The sequence below is a fragment of the Macrobrachium nipponense genome, chromosome 3 (assembly GCF_015104395.2).
Source record: "Macrobrachium nipponense isolate FS-2020 chromosome 3, ASM1510439v2, whole genome shotgun sequence".
NCBI classification, from domain to species: Eukaryota; Metazoa; Arthropoda; class Malacostraca; order Decapoda; family Palaemonidae; genus Macrobrachium; species Macrobrachium nipponense.
In genome coordinates, this window is record NC_087202.1 from 134,320,167 (window position 1) to 134,336,685 (window position 16,519).

Consider the following 16,519-nt stretch of genomic DNA (forward strand, 5'->3'; position numbering starts at 1 on the left):
CCTTTCAACTTCTTGTCCTTTGCTAAGCAGACTGATATTATTATGAAAATAAGTTACAAAGAAAGCTCGTATAGATAAAAGATAGGAATTATAAAGGAAAATATGTACCTGGAATCCAACACACCTGAAGAATTAGTAGACCTACCCAAAGCAAGATTACAATTCAAGAGGTTTACAAAGGGTTAAGCCCAGCTGCTCGGAAGCAGGGACAAGACAATGAAAAGATTATGCAGGGATGTAACTGACCACCAAAAAAATGTCATAAAAGTACAATTCAATAAATCTCATTTTGGTAAACAATAACAACTTTTGCAAGGTGAACATTTAAATAAATATATATTGAACATACAGATACATAGAAAATATCTTTAAAGTAATTAATTTGTAATTAAGCCAGTGATTCTATCTTTAAGGTCCTTAAACTAATACAGGGGTCCAAATAATACAAGCATTGCAAATAGTCAATCCCCAATATTTGGATCAAGAAATCGAATACATAAGAAAAATAGGAACAGATTTCTGTAATTCTTCACATATATCAGAATTTTGCTATAATAAAGCCAACAAAAAGTTTTATATTGAAAGTAACTTGGAGAAAGCAGCATCTAAGAACATTCTTAGCTTGCATTATATCAGCGGTTTGAACCCTAAAATCATTGTTAAAATCTTTTAAGGTCAACCTCGTTTTTTTCCTATTATAACACACTAAAGGAATGCTAATAAAAAATGGCACTAAGGAAAGCAACAACATAATATATAAAATTCAATGTTTGGGCTGCCCATCTTTTTATATCGGCCAATCTAGCAAGGATTTAAAAGTAAGAATTAAACAGCATAAGTATTCTTTCAAAACTGGGCAAGCATCCAATGCAATATTCATTCATTTAAGTGAAAACTTTCACAGGATAAATTGGACTGGCAGTTCAGTGATTGCTAGATCGATAGATTTCTTTTTACGCAATCTTTTAGAAGCTGCCATTGTACAACTTACTTCCAATTGTAATTTTAACCTTAGCTCTGGCTTGTATTTGGACCTTGTATTAGTAAAATATTTAAGAATGACCTTAAAGATAAGGTTAATTACCTTATAGATATTTTCTGTGTCTCTGTTTAATATGTATTTATTGTAAAAATTTTATTTAGATTTATTGAATTGTACAGTCTTTTAATTGTCTTGTCCCTGCTTCCGAGCAGTTGGGCTTAACTGTTTTGAATAGGTCTACAAATTCTTTAGTTGTGTTGGTTTCCAGGTACATGTTTTCCTTTATAGTCCTTATCTGTCATTTATACGAGCTTTAGTTGTAAACTTATTTTCATATTTATATCAGGCTGCTCAGTAAAGGGCAAGAAGCCAAAAGGACTCACAGTGATACTCTGTTTCACTTTCCTTCGTGGATTTTGTCTTTATTTATATATTCAATAGGTCCCATATTTTCGTGATAAAGTTATGTATATATGTATATATATACTGTATACTATACTGTCATAGTCTACGTGCCAGGTTTTAAAACCAAAAAATCTGAGCAATCAATATTTTGACTCTACTCAAAAATCTACATCTTTTGCAGACACACGGAAGCTGACTTAGAGTGGGCACGCAGGGCAATGAACAGAAAATATAAAAGAAGCTTTTATAGAAATACTAGCTCACTATAATACAGGAGCACTAATTTGCTCCATGGCACTCTCAGGACAGATTCTACTTATATACAATAGCAATAGTAATAATCCACCAAGTTACAACCAAGCACTTAAAATGGGGATCTAGAACTTAAGAGTAACAACATTGAATAACACTATGCAGTGGAACACTGTCAGTGAACCTTTGCTCTCGCTGTTATCCTGGGCTTCAACCTTAGATTTGGCACTGGCAGAGTATGTTAAGTGGCACTTTTGAACAACTGAAGAACGCACACAAAACGAGGCAGGATACATGGATCTGCAAAGCAGTCAGAACTGATTCAGAAGTCGAAGGACAAGTAAAAATAAGCTAAATGCAAAATCATATGAATTACTTGAATTCGATATTACGCGAAATGTGTATAGTGGGTTGGTAGCGATCACTTGTCTAGAGCAATTTCACAATTATCTATGCTCGCACAAGTGTCTGATGGAGATGGGAATGTTTAAGAAATGGGAATAGGAAAAAACAGTTGAAACAGGGAATGAGTGCTAGGAATAGGAGGTGAAGGGCTGACAGAAAAACTTCCAATTTCAGTTACCTTAGGCCGTGGACAGGACGGGCGTAGTCATGGCCAGGGCATCAGCGGAAGGATGTGGTTCGCTTGCAGGCTTTACCAAGGACAGTCAAATGAGTCTCTTCAAGCAGCATCGTATAGGAACTTCTAGTTTGAGCTCGCAGTGGAGCGTTCAAGGTGGACATCTGGGCAGATTCCGGGCTGCAGGGATAGCAGGTTCAAGAAGCGACTAGCCAAGTCAGCATCAAAACAAAGGTTGGAGATAGAGGTGGGCATAGTCATAGGGCATGACACTGCTTCTAGACAGTAAGGTACTGTTTCAGGTTAGGGCATACTACCAAGAGAACTGGCTAGGGCAAAGTGCAGCTTGGTAGGCCAGGTCAGGCCATATTTATACAGTTGAAGGAGAGCCAGTTACATCTGTTCAGGGTGGCATGATTCTCCTTGGGCCTTTCATCTCCACTGCCAATCCTTCTTAACTACCTGAAGGAGGTCATTGGACGCCGGCAGAGAGGTGTGGAAAGTAGTGTATAATGGATGCTATCATTGGTCAAGAGGTTTAGGACAACCGTTGGTCATGCAGGTGAGTGTGGGCGGAGTAGCAGAGGCGGAGGGGTTTAGATAACAATAACGAGGGAAAGAGGTCAGGTAGAAGGCAAGAAAGGACAGGTCATCGAGACGTGTGTACTTTCACAAGTTGGAGGGTGACTAGCCGCTAATGGATTCTTGTAAAATTAGACTGGGGGACCTAAGTACAGAGAAGTATAATAGAAAAGGGGCCTCTATTCCCTTAAGTGCGAGTGACCCTTCCAGGGATTTGGCATATGACAAGGGGATGACAAGTTACCATGCTGGTGTGGAGTGTCTTTAGAGTCATATTCGCAAGGGAGAAGGGGCTTGACACTAAAATCATATTCGCAAGGGAGAAGGGGCTTGACACTAAAATCATATTCGCAAGGGAGAAGGGGCTTGACTCAAAATACATTCTCTCACGTGGTCCAATTAGTTAAAACAAGATGGGGGTTACGTTTACTGGATTTTGACATTTCTTGTTCCAGTATTTTATTTCTTAAAAATAGTCCTTCAGTTTCCAACTTGTTAAGGAATATGCATAAGTATATATTGTAACATACATACACGTGATGTATGTCTAAAGTCCTCAGTTTTAAGAAATCTTAAAAAACATATTTCATTGCCGTAAAAGAAAGTCAGTGACTATGCAAGTTGGAGCACAGGAGCCGTATCTGCCCCACTCCCTAAAAATTATAGATTGGTCTCGGCAGCTTTTTTTACTTCTCTCCTCTCCAAACTCCACCTCTCCTATGGCTAATGGCCCTCCCATTGTCACACCTTTCCACACCTGTGTGCTGTCAGTTCAAATTTCCATTCCAGGCAAACCATCAACAACACGGAGAAGCCCGGCGCTCAGATGTGACAAACAAGAGACAAAGGACAAGGAGAGTGAGATAAAACACGGCTGCACCAGCCAGCCGAGGCCATTCTAACAGAAGTCAAAGTACTGCCAACTCAGGGTCATTCCTGGCGCTTTCCCACTCACACTCTCTAGTCTTGTGTGGGTCGAAGCATTTTCTCCCGAGTCCGGCGCTACTTTAAGTCTCCGATTGTCCAGGGAAAAGGTACATTTGATTTTAGAATTTGTTTCGATGCACAATTCTTTTACTTCTTTAATCTGCCTGCTCTCATGCATAGCTCAATTCCCCATTGCATCTTCTTCAGAGAATAAGTGAAGTGGAAAAATACTTGGGACTTGCAACAAGAAGTGTTTATTTATTTTGCTATCTCGTGACAGTGTTAAAATTACTTACCCTCTCTCCCTTAAGCAATTCCCAGTCACATTAATCGCGTTTAAATCGAGCATTACAGTGCATCCTTAATTTGCTGAATTAGGAGAACGCAGAAGTTGTGTACACTTGTGTTCCCCGGTGCCAAGGTGGTTCATACAACCATCCGTTTCAAGTCCAAGGGTGGAAGATTGAAGAGCTGCTGTTTATCTATTATTTTATGATTGGTGATAATTGCAATAATTGTTTTATTCCATAAATTCCTGTTTTTTCATAAAAAGGCTTAAAATTATCTGGGGTTTCATAGTGGCACTAATTGATTTGTTAACTAACGTAACCTCAGAGCCATGGAGCTAGTGCCTTTAGCTCCTGGGTATATATATACTTCTGATTTATGTAAAAATAATCTAATTAAGTGTAACATTGCATTTCCACTGATTTTAATACATTATTTTCCCCTGTTCTCTGTTGTCACCTGGGTGGCACCCAGTCTTGTCAGATGTCAGTTATATTTTATAGTATTTATATCGAACATAAACGTTTGGCATCTTACCTTGTGAATGTTATTCTTCGGCGACCGCGTAGTATTGCTCCAAAGAGCAAGGGACACGAGCGGAGAAGAGGTGAAGAACGAATAAACCTGATAATAAAGAGAAAGAAAATAAGAGAAGAATTTGTAAAAATGGTAATAACCATCAAGATTTCGGACGGTGTTTAGTAGCAGATCGAAATTATGTATACTTATACCTTATGTATATATATGATAACGTCATATGTCTTCATGGTGAGATCATTTTAATGTCTTTTACATAAATTAACGTAGTTTAAAGACTGACGAACAGTTACATAGATAGAGCAATGGGTGGATAAATGGACAGACTGACAGAGAAAGAGAGAAAGAAAGCCTTACCCCGGTTTCATTGTCGAGATATCCGCGGAGATCCAGGAGTTGGTTGTAAGTCGCCTCGTTTAATTTGCTCTTCTGTTCGGCCTGGAGTTCCAGCCAGATCTGAACGAGTAGCGGGAATGAACAACAGAACGCGACTAGAGTTAATCGAAGACGCCCCTTTTCTATGGCAGGGAGGTACTAATGATTAATGTTATTTACCAACGTCCAAAGCATATTTTTTGAGACCTTGTTATACGCGGTCTCTATGGAGAACGGCATTCGTAAGTAGATACTCAACCTTATTTAAGCGCTAGATAGTAAATATTATTTAAACACTAGATCGTGAACGTTATTAAACACCCTAGATAGTGGACATTGTCTTTAAAGTAGATAGTGAACGTTATTTACCAAGGTCTAAAGATTATTTTTACACTGTTATTTACAAGCTAAATGGTGAACATTATTTACAAGCTATAGAATATTATTCACATAGCCTTTTATGTACTCTTTGGCTATTCATTTAGTTTATAGACATAATAATGAACTATACTTTCATTTACTTTAATATAATAATGGCAAAAAGGTCTCTAAGCTGTGATTTTTTTTCTAGATAAACTTGCGATTCGAAAATGTTCGACTACAAAAGTCTTCATTTCATTTTTATTATTTATTTTATTTTATTTTTATTTTATTTATTGTTTTATTTATTTTATTTATTTATTTATTTTTTTTTCATCTCCGGCACAAAGACAGTCACCTCCCCATTCCATAAGTTCTTAACGGGGCATCCCTCTACCTAGCTTTTTGGATGGTCGTTGTTCACCAACCCCTGCTACAGAAAGCAACAGCTATGCTATTATGGTAGATGTGTCCGATAGTAACTTATTTAGGGTGCATGTAGGCTACTCAGGTGGCATCAAGGGATGACAAATTCAGACTTTTCTATCTCTTTCGAAAAACGAGATTTTATGCATGTGGAAAAATGATAAGATATACCTTCTTGTTCAGAGACTGCTAATAGTCAAACTAAGCATATAAATCGTGAAGACATTTTTTCATTTCAAACAGATAAATACCTTAAGCTTGAACATTGTTTGTCTTATTGAAAAAAAGGTTATCAAGATTTTACTAAACTGTTTTGCCCATGTACAGTAGCGCTCAAATCTGATGTGACATGATTCTTTTTGTTTCGTCCAGATTCTCATACTCAACGTGACGTTGCCAAGTAGTGTTACATTTTTTTTTTCTATTTCTAAGGTCATATGTGTGGAAAAGTTTGCGAATTCACAACTAGCACTATTTTCCTTGTAGTTATATAAATACAATCCCTTCTATGCATTTGTATAATTCGTAATCTGTTAAAGTTGAACTGATTTTTTTTTTACTTTGCTTAGTTCAAAGAAGTGTGATAAGGTTAGAGGTGCCAGCAATGACAGCGCACTTAACATTCTCCCTTGGACTGGTCATTAGCATATTAGCAGTAGACCTAATAAGCTCAACAGTCATAACATTTTCAAATAGGAATATGAATTACATAAAGTTTTCTTTGAATGTTGAAGTTTTAGGCCTATAAAATTATTTATAGGCCTAAAAAAATAATCTAAGCCTTCTGAGATGTAATCTGTTACTTATGAATTTATTTGTAGAGATTAGGTACCAATTCATTGAGGAATAAAAGATGGTGATGATTTTGATTATATGGAGAAGATGGCTATTAATCGAAATATCTCTTAGTATTAACATCAAGCCATATGGAACACTGATTTAACTGGCTTAAGATATTATTTTCTTTAAAGTCCTTCTGCTCATTTTCGGTGTATAATTTATCCTTTCATAAGGTAACTTGCAGTGCAAGAATGTGTAGATAACCCCATTTGCTTTCTGACCAGAAATTTTTAATATAGAGATGTGAATGCTAAGTGTAAAGTAAAGAAATGTAACACACCTAGGCCTAGGAACAAAATCTTGGCTTTGACAAAAGAATAATGGCATAGGTGGCAAATATTTACTAGTAAGCCATCATTTTTGAAGTGGTTAAGAAATATATAATAAATCATTTTATTTGTATGAAAATTTAATATTCCTCTAACAAATATAAAATCAATGTTTTCAAGATAATTTCATTGTAGCTGCTCACTGTAGACCTATGTATGTTACACCACGCTCCACTCACACGTTGATATCAGTGGGCACATTCTACTTTTGTATTTACATATCTACATTTATTCAGTGTGAGCATAAAAACAATCAAATAGGACCTTTCAAATTCTATGCTTGCTTTGGAAGCAATATTAATCTTATGACAGTTTTTTTTTCATTTTTTTTATTTTATAATTGAACTGAGGTTTGATGACGACTTTGTTTTGGTCAAATGAATGAACAAAAGTTTTGAAAATGTCTTGTAAGTGGTTTTTTTCTTAAATTTGTCTACATGTGACATTTTTTACAGTTTTGAAATATATGACAGATTTCACTATAATGGAACATAGAATGGCCTTATTTCTATGCAACGATAGTAGTGTATTTGCACTGAAATAATAGATAAATCTGGCACATGTTAGGTTGCCAGTTCATGAATTTTGAACAAAATCCTATGCAATCATGTAGCATCAGTTCTGAGCATAGCTGTACATATGGGGAGATGAAGGTGTTGAGAACGCACTTCTTTAACCTAATGGATGATCATATTACTACATATCCAAATGACTAATTCATACAAACAAATATCAAATTATACTCTTATGATTAATCATTTATGATTTCCCTTTGTATTTTACTGTTAGTAAGAACCCTATTCACATGTCGACATCAACTGGCGACCTACTTAAAGGTTTGCAAAGGCATGCAAAAAATATCGTCTAGTATGCAGATTATGGAATGTTACCATATCAAATACACACATTATTATTCATTAACAACAAAACGTATGCATTATGCAAAATTTCAGTTTTTAAAACAATAACTGTGCAGCTTATATTCAAAGAATAACCACAGGTAAAACTTTGCTAACATCATAACTTTTTCTCTTACATTCACATATCCAAGTCTGAGTCATCTGTGGTATCAGATTCATCTGGGTCTGCATTGACAACTTCAAGAGGATTCAGGCAGTCCCCGATCCTGTACACACACAGGCCTCATTGCCACGCTTTGCCTGGACCACCTACAGTTACGCTGACATTTTGGCCTTTTTTTGCATCCCCATTGTATGATTATGGGCTATGCTACTTGAATGGTTACTTCCCTTCATTGTTTATATTGATAACGATTTGTTTAAACCTACAAAATTGTTTAAAGCCATAGTAAGTTATCATTGTAAGTAATGATATTAACATAGAAACTTTTATGTATTATGTGACAACATATATTGTTTATTCAGTAACAACTTTGAGTTAGTTATTTCATATCTGTAATGCTTACTTAAATTGACAGTTATTTCAATACCACTTATTTCTATACTTTCAGACTGCGTTCATTGTTATTCTCAACAAAGAGCCAAGCAAAATAGACCGAGTTCTTGTACACATGATTTATATAAGTTCCAGGACTGCTTCAAGAGCAGGTGATTGTGTCATGAGTGTGGCAGTGAGCTGCCCATCTTTATCATGATTCCAGCCGTTTTTCAATTGGGGAAGGAATATTAGGTTGGGCTTGTAAAGCATGCTTCCAGATTAGGGTCTGATAATTTGCACGTTTGGTGAGTTGCAAAAGACAATCAGGAATTGGTGGAAGAGCATCATTCTGGGCCTGTTTAAAACAGAAGAGCTATATCTCACACCATCCACATCACCTACAGTAGCAGTAGGATCAAAGAGAATAGTTATCAGAAGCTCTACAGTTTTTAGTTGTGTTTGAAGTATCTCCATCACAGTACCAAAGTTGGCGAGGTTCTGAATTTCTGTCGATCCTTCCTGACAAGTTTCCATGGCTTTAGTTACCAACTCTTACCAGACTGCTGTTGCATCACACCCAGTTAGTGTGTGTACTATAGGCAACATTTTGCATAGTTGATCACCTAGTGTTCCTGCTATGGAGTGAGCTGATAAGAATCGTGCCTTATCTTTTACCCCCATGTATAGCTTCTAACTTGTAACAAAAGTGTATGCAGAGAACCGCAACATCAATGTATGGAGACCACAACACTACGCGAGGACATTCCTTGTATGCATGTGCTGTGTGTCTGCTTCTTCATGCAATGAAAAATGACCTTCCTGATCTACAGCTCCATCTGAAGTAACCTTGTGAGTGATGAGACCATCCCTGAAACCACCTGCAATGAACACCTCTTGATTAGGGCTATTTCACCCATTTGACTCCATGATTCTAAACCAAGAATTCCATAAGATGTTCTCTATTTCTGGGATTTCCAATGAGTTTACTCCACTGCATTGGAATGGGTGTGCTAGGACCATGGATTTTGATTTCATTGCCTTGCGCAGACTATCTACGTGCACGTTTAAAAACTTTAATTGAATCTTTGATGTCATTGATCAAGGACAATATCAACTCTGTTGCAACTTTCATATGTCTGTAGAGGCAGGCATACTATTCTAAACAGCAATCCTGCAAGTTCCCCAAAGCATGTTGTACCTCCTTGCCTGATCATCTGAAGGACAGCTATACCATAACAAACGATTCAAAACTGTGGACATGGTTGGATGCTGGCAAAATGAGACACTGATTCTGCTTCTTTTTCTATCTCAGGCAGTAGCTTGCTCTTACCAGTTTTATTTAGGCTACCATCGGAATGTGTTAGGTCATATGGAACTATACAAAGTCATGTGTGAATACCTATTTGACATCAATCTCTCCTTGGTTTGGTACTGCTACAACCAGACAACCTCATTCCTAGCAGTGATGAAATTGGCCATCTGCCTCAATGGTATTTACTCGTGATGTCAGCGTTTTCTCTGTTCTCAAAGATCTCCTGCCTCACAAATTAATTCGTAACATTATGTCATCAAATTGATTCGTCAAGTTCTAAAAATACATACGCAAACACACACACACACACACACACACACACACACAAAGAGCAAGAAATACTGAAAATTAAAGATAACAGTATCACATATTTTGCAGTTGCACAATATTATCTATAAATGTGCCATTTTCTCATCTTTTGGAGGTGCCTGACATATTTAAACAATTAAGAAGAGAAAATATTTCTAATTATTAAATGTAAAGTATAAACAGTTTAGGATGAAAAAAAAAAGAGTAACATTATACGAATGTGAAAGTCGACTCAAGGTTTTCCATTTCACACCATTTCAGCACATTTACCAGAATAAGTATTTAACGATATGTGGAAAAGTGCTCATATTTCCCTGATGCTGCCCGCTGCAGATGACCACATGACCTTTCCATTTACTTCTTAGGGTCCATTCCTTCATATGAAAGTGTCAAAGCTTTTCTGTAGGGGTGGGTGGTGGGTGGGGGGTGCTACCAATTTCAAAATATGGTGGGGTTTTCCATTTGGGCCCCCGGTATTATTAAGGTTCTTTGCAAAGTCAATTCGGTCACTAGCTGCAAACCCCCATACCTTTCTGTTCATATTCTTTTTCTTTCATCTTACTTACCACCCTCTGCTGAATGACCTCATAGTCCAGCGTTTGGTCTTTGGCCTAAGCTTAATAGTCTATTCCACTCTGCCTGACAGAATAAGAGGACCGATTTCTCCACAAAACAGTTGATTCGATTTTATCTTTGATGGATGAGACTAATTATTTTTGTAAGTTACCCGATATTTTGCGCTCTTGGCATTATCAAATACATTTTCCACGATCTGTCCCTACACCCACGGTTAGGTTACGCTCATTAATGAGTTGTCTCCCTTATCATCCAGGCAACTATACTCTGTTTTTTTTCCATCTGTCCACTCGCCTGTGGTGTTTGCGTATGGTAACACTGACTCCCCGGGGCTTTCCCGGGGAATAGTTACGCTATGGGTAAGGTATAAGTAAATAAAAGGATATCTGGGTGTACATTTGTAACTGGAAAGTGTTTTGATAATTTACTGTATGCTAATTACATTGTTAATATTCGAAATAGGATATTATTATTGTTGAATGTAAGCTGCCATTTTCCGGGGGTGGCGAATGGAACAGCCAGACGCAGTGTCAGGAAAATTGCTTTCTCTCACTGTTCACTACGTCAAGATGTCAACTTTGCTACTAAGCTCCGTGTTACTTCATTACATGTAGAATATCAGTATATACTTTTAATTTTTATGAAGTGCATTTTAGTCGGATACGATATGACGTAACTTGGTTAAGCATCTGTTTAATGGAATTTGCGTCTGGCTGTTCCATTCGCCACCCCGAAAAGGCAGCTTGCATTCAGCAATAATAACAATATCCTATTTCGAATATTTACGGTGTAATTCGCAATACAGTAAATTAAATTTTAAGCCCTTTTAAGTTGCAAATGTACACCCAGATACCCTTTTATTTACCTAAAACTTACTCATAGCGTAACTATTTAAAGCCCGGGACGCAAGTTACCATACACAAATACCACAGGCGGGTGGACAGATGGAAAAACCCTCATTTTTTGACAAACTATGAAAAGAATAAATAAAATAAAAAGCAAAATTTCGGGCCAGCCCTGAGAGTTAACGACAATCATCTCAGTGGTCTAGGAAAACTATTTAATGATAATAATATTAATAATAATAACACCCAACGAGCAACGAAGGACTAGGATAACTTAGGCCGGCCACACACATGCAGTTTAACTGACAGTTATTACTGTTCAGTTTATTAACTGACAGTTAAAACTGCACGTGTGTTGGGTATCTCAAGTTGCTCATTTCGTCAGTTCAAAACAAAAACTGTACAGTTTTAAACTGAGACAAATGCAACTTTGCAGTTTTAACTGACAGTTATAACTGTTCAGTTATAACTGACAGTTAAAACTGCACGTGTGTGGGGTATCTCAGTTGCTCATTTCGTCAGTTTCAACAAACTGTACAGTTAAACTGAGACAAAAATGCAACTTTGCAGTTTTACTGACAGTTATAACTGTTCAGTTATAACTGGACAGTTAAAACTGCACGTGTGTGGGTATCTCAGTTGCTCATTTCGTCAGTTTCAACAAAACTGTACAGTTAAACTGAGACAAATGCAATGTTCCATATTTTTAACTGAAAGAGTAACTGAACTGAGCGTGTGTGGGGGGATTCGTAACTGTACAGTTCTCAACTTCCAATTTCTACAGGTGGTAGCGGTAAGTGCAGTTTATTTGAGATAGTACGTAAACAAAGCGAAAGCAACTTTTGGTACACTGTTTCAGTCATGCGCAAAGAATTGAGAAAATCAATTGGGTCTTCACTTAATTCCTTTAATAATTTATTATCAGAACATTGATTTCGCCTCAGTAACCACTTTTTGTTTGCACCACTGTTTACGCTTCTTTTTTAGTTTTATTTTTCTTTTTGTCTGTAGCATACAAAGAATACACCGAGAGCGGCAAGATCGTACTTCTCGGAATCCATGGTAAAACTGAGGGATTGAACACTGTGTGTGTGTGTGCATTTCATTTTTAACTGACGTCAGTTTAAACTGTTGTCAGTTATAACTGGACAGTCATAACTGTCAGTTAAAAAAAAACTGCACGTGTATGGCCGGCTTTTATTGGATGAAGCCAGATGCAGAAAGACAAAAATATCTCCTCCATGAAAGCCCACAACACAAAGAAACTAATGGAGAAAAACAAGTGAAGCTAATGAAATGCTAGACTAATACACACTACCAATATCACAGAGAAACAAATAACATAGGCATATGCAGGAGCAAGAACTAGTAGCAAAACTCATGGGAATACAAACACCAACACCACCATCACAACCAACCCAACGAAATCAAAACAGCAACTGCCTCGGGAACGCCTGAAAAAATAAATCATGGTGATGAAAGCTGACTTGATTAAACTGAAAGAGATGGCAGAAAAGAAGCTAAGAAGCAAGAAAACAAGGGAGGAATTGAACGAGAAATACAAAGTACAGGTGAGAAGGGACTAAGGGTCTAAATAACACAATAAAGAACATAACTAAAAAAAAAAAAAAAAAACAGACACATAAGAAATCCAAAGGTACATGTACAGGAATGAAGGATACCAACAGGACAACAGCCACCAAAACCACCAGGAAAATCCTGAAGCCAAACCAAAAAAACAAGTAAGAGACACTGGGAAAACATATAGAGCAATTCAGTATCACACAACAAACATGCAACATGGCCCCAAAGAAAAGTCAAGGGCAGAAAGAAATGGGGAGAGTAAAATAAAGAATCATTGAGATCACGACGGACACAATCAGACACCAACTAAAGAAAATGTCCAACTGGAAAGCTCCATGTCCCGATGAGGTCCATGGATGCTGGCTCAAAAACTTTCAATGCCCCTACACCCACGCAAGCAAACAACTCCAGCATTGTATCACAAACCACAAAGCGCCCAAATGGATGACCATGGGGAGAACATCCTTAGTACAGAAAAGACAAGAAGAAGGGAAATATAGCATGAAACTACAGGCCCATCACCTGCCCTACCAGTTTTTACTTGAAAGTTACTAACAGGTATCATCAGTGAAGGCATTACAACTACCTAGGATACAAACACATCCCCCACCAACAGATAGGCTGCAAAAGGAAATGTAGAGGCACAAAAGACCAACTCCTAATAGACAATATAGTAATGAAGAATAGTTAAAGAAGGAAAATCAACTTAGGCATGGCATGGATTAACTACAAGAATGCCTTCAACATACCACACACGTGGCTATAGAATACCTGAAAATATATGGGGCAGAGGAAAATGCCATCAGCTTCCTGAAAATATAATGTGCAACTGGAATAATACAATACTTACAAGCTCTGGGATAAGACTAGCAGAGGTAATATCAATAGAGGGATCTTTCAAGGCGACTCACTGTCCCCACTACTCTTCATAGTAGCCATGATTCTTATGACAAAAGTACTGCAGAAGATGGATGCTGGGTACCAACTCAAAAAAGGAGGCAACAGAATTAATCAGCTGATGTTCATGGACGACATCGAGCTAATGGTAAGAAATCCAGATTGTAAGGATTGTATCTGAGGACATCGGGATGGGGTTTGTAATAGAAAATTGTGCCTTGGTCAACAAACAAAATGGCATAGCATCAAACAATTGATGGGACAGGATACAATACCTGAGGATTAATGAGGATAAGATGTAAAGCACCAAGAGATGAAGGACACAATCAGGAAAGAAAATATGCAGAGGACTTGAGGCGAAACTCAAGTCAAAACTCAACACCGGAAATATGGATGAAAGCCCTAAACACATGGGCAGTATGTTTTCAGATACAGCACAAGAGTAGTGGAGTGGACGAAGACTGAACTCTGCAGCATAGACCAGAAAACTAGGAAACACCTGACAATACACAAAGCACTACACCCAAGAGTAAATGCAGACAGACTATACATAACTTGAAAGGAAGGAGAAAGAGGTCTAATAAGCATGGAGGACTGCATCAACATAGGGAGCAGAGCTATGGGGGGGGACAATATCTGAAAACTAGCAATAATGAGTGGCTAAGGAGTGCATGGGAAGAAGAACTGATTAAAGTAGATGAAGACCCAGAAATATACAGAGACATAAGAATAACAAATAGAACGGAGAAAGCTCAAGAAGGAAACAGAGGGAATGGCCATGGGACACCAGATTAGAAGAGAAAGAAAGACAAAGAATTTATAAATATGCAGAAGCGTGTGCTACTAGGAACAGTGCACATAGTGAGAAAAGTGATGGACTCCTAAGGAGGCATGATGCAATCCAGAACCTCACTCTATAAAAGCACCCAGTCGAAAAAGATGATGTAAAAAAAAGAATAATAATAATAATAAAATAATAATAATAATAAATAATAATAATACTAATAATATAATAATAATAATAATGATAATAATAATAATAATAATAATAATAATAATAATAATAATGGGCATCTCAGCTGAGGTCGACATCATAGAAATGTGAAATTGTTGACCAACCGTAGAGGAATTGTTTGTGTGATCTGGTGTTGAATTTGATACGTACAGTAAGAGTAAGGCTATCGACCCTGGCGATGAGCCTCGTACTAGAATCAGATTAATGACGGGATGTCACTGACCTCTCTCCAGTCTCTCAGTTGTTTTTCTGTCGCATCTCTCTCTTCCATGACTCCTTCCAGTTCCGAAATGACCTGGGAAAAGGACAAACACAGTTGATTATCTTTCAAACATCTGGTCTGAACAACATGGAGTACAGATGACAATAAAAGCTAAAGTCGTTTGAATGAACTAACTGCATACTAAACGTATAGGAAGGATTGTAAAGATGAGGTATATACTGATAAAAAGAAATGTTTGAAAGCTTCCCATATGTGAAAGGGGAGATCAGAATGTTTTGTGGAGGTTTGATCATTTAGAGGGAATGGGAAATGATGATAGATGAAAACTGCGTCTAATTCAGGACTTTTAGTAAAAAATGGAAGAAAAATAATTTGGAAGTGCTTCATTGGTTGGGTGAGAAAGGTAATGGAAGTAGAGATCCCAGTTATCTAGGAAGTAAGTTAATGTACGTAAGATGAAACTGAATGGTGTAGTGCAGGTTGGATTCGACATGCTGTTAATGAAACGACTTTGTACTCAAGTGAACATAACAGTATGAAAAATACCTATTTATTCCAAGGTATTACTGTGCAAACTAAGTTTGATAAGGGGTGAAATTCATTCATTAAATTAAGACTTTACAAGTACTCCTAAATCAAAATCTCAGCAGGCACGGTCGTAACGTTAGCAAATTTCTCGAGGTAAGAAAAAAAATATATAGCTCAGACCTAATGAGAACTTTGTCCTATTCGAAGGCTTCACTTTGATTCACCTAGAATCTTTTGTTGCCAACATACTCACATGAATCACTTGGTCTGTTTTCTGCAAAGCTCCTTTGAGTGTGGCTGTGCTCTCATCTGCCCGCCACAGACTCAGGTATCTGTTCATTTCCGGCACGCTGGTCGGGTCGGGTAGGCCGTCACACCGCATCATACGCTCCCACTGAAGAAATGCAGGTAAAGGAAGTGGTTAGAGAGAGAGAGAGAGGAGAGAGAGAGAGAGAGAGGCTATTCAATAACATCAGCTTTTTAATTAGGGGAAAAACGTTAGCGATGAAAATGGCTCAGAATGCTTCCTGAAGAGCGTTTGTGCAATGTTAAATAAATATATATATATATATATATATATGTGTGTGTGTGTGTGTGTGTGTATAATATAATATAACATAACATTACGTATAAAGATATAAGTTGAGGACCTAGTAAGGGAACACCATGATAACCCGAACTAAATCCAGTGCTTCCTCAGATAGATAAGATTAGATGAAAACCTCAAAATTATCTATGAAATTAATAGAGCATGATTTGGGTGATGGGGAAAATTACCAGAATTTTTTCACTTAGAAAAGTGTAACAAAACTTAATAAACACGCAAAAAAGTTACTTAAATATATATATATATATATATATATAATATATATATATATATTATATATATATATATATATATAATTTCAGTAAGGTAAAGCCTTCATTTTGTCATCTTTGGTGTCTGACA

General features: G+C 37.1%; 1 pseudogene; it reads right to left on the reverse strand.

The window, feature by feature from the left end:
- LOC135222526 (dynein axonemal intermediate chain 7 homolog) overlaps positions 1-16,519 on the reverse strand; it is a 39,619-nt pseudogene that overhangs the window by 14,465 nt on the left and 8,635 nt on the right.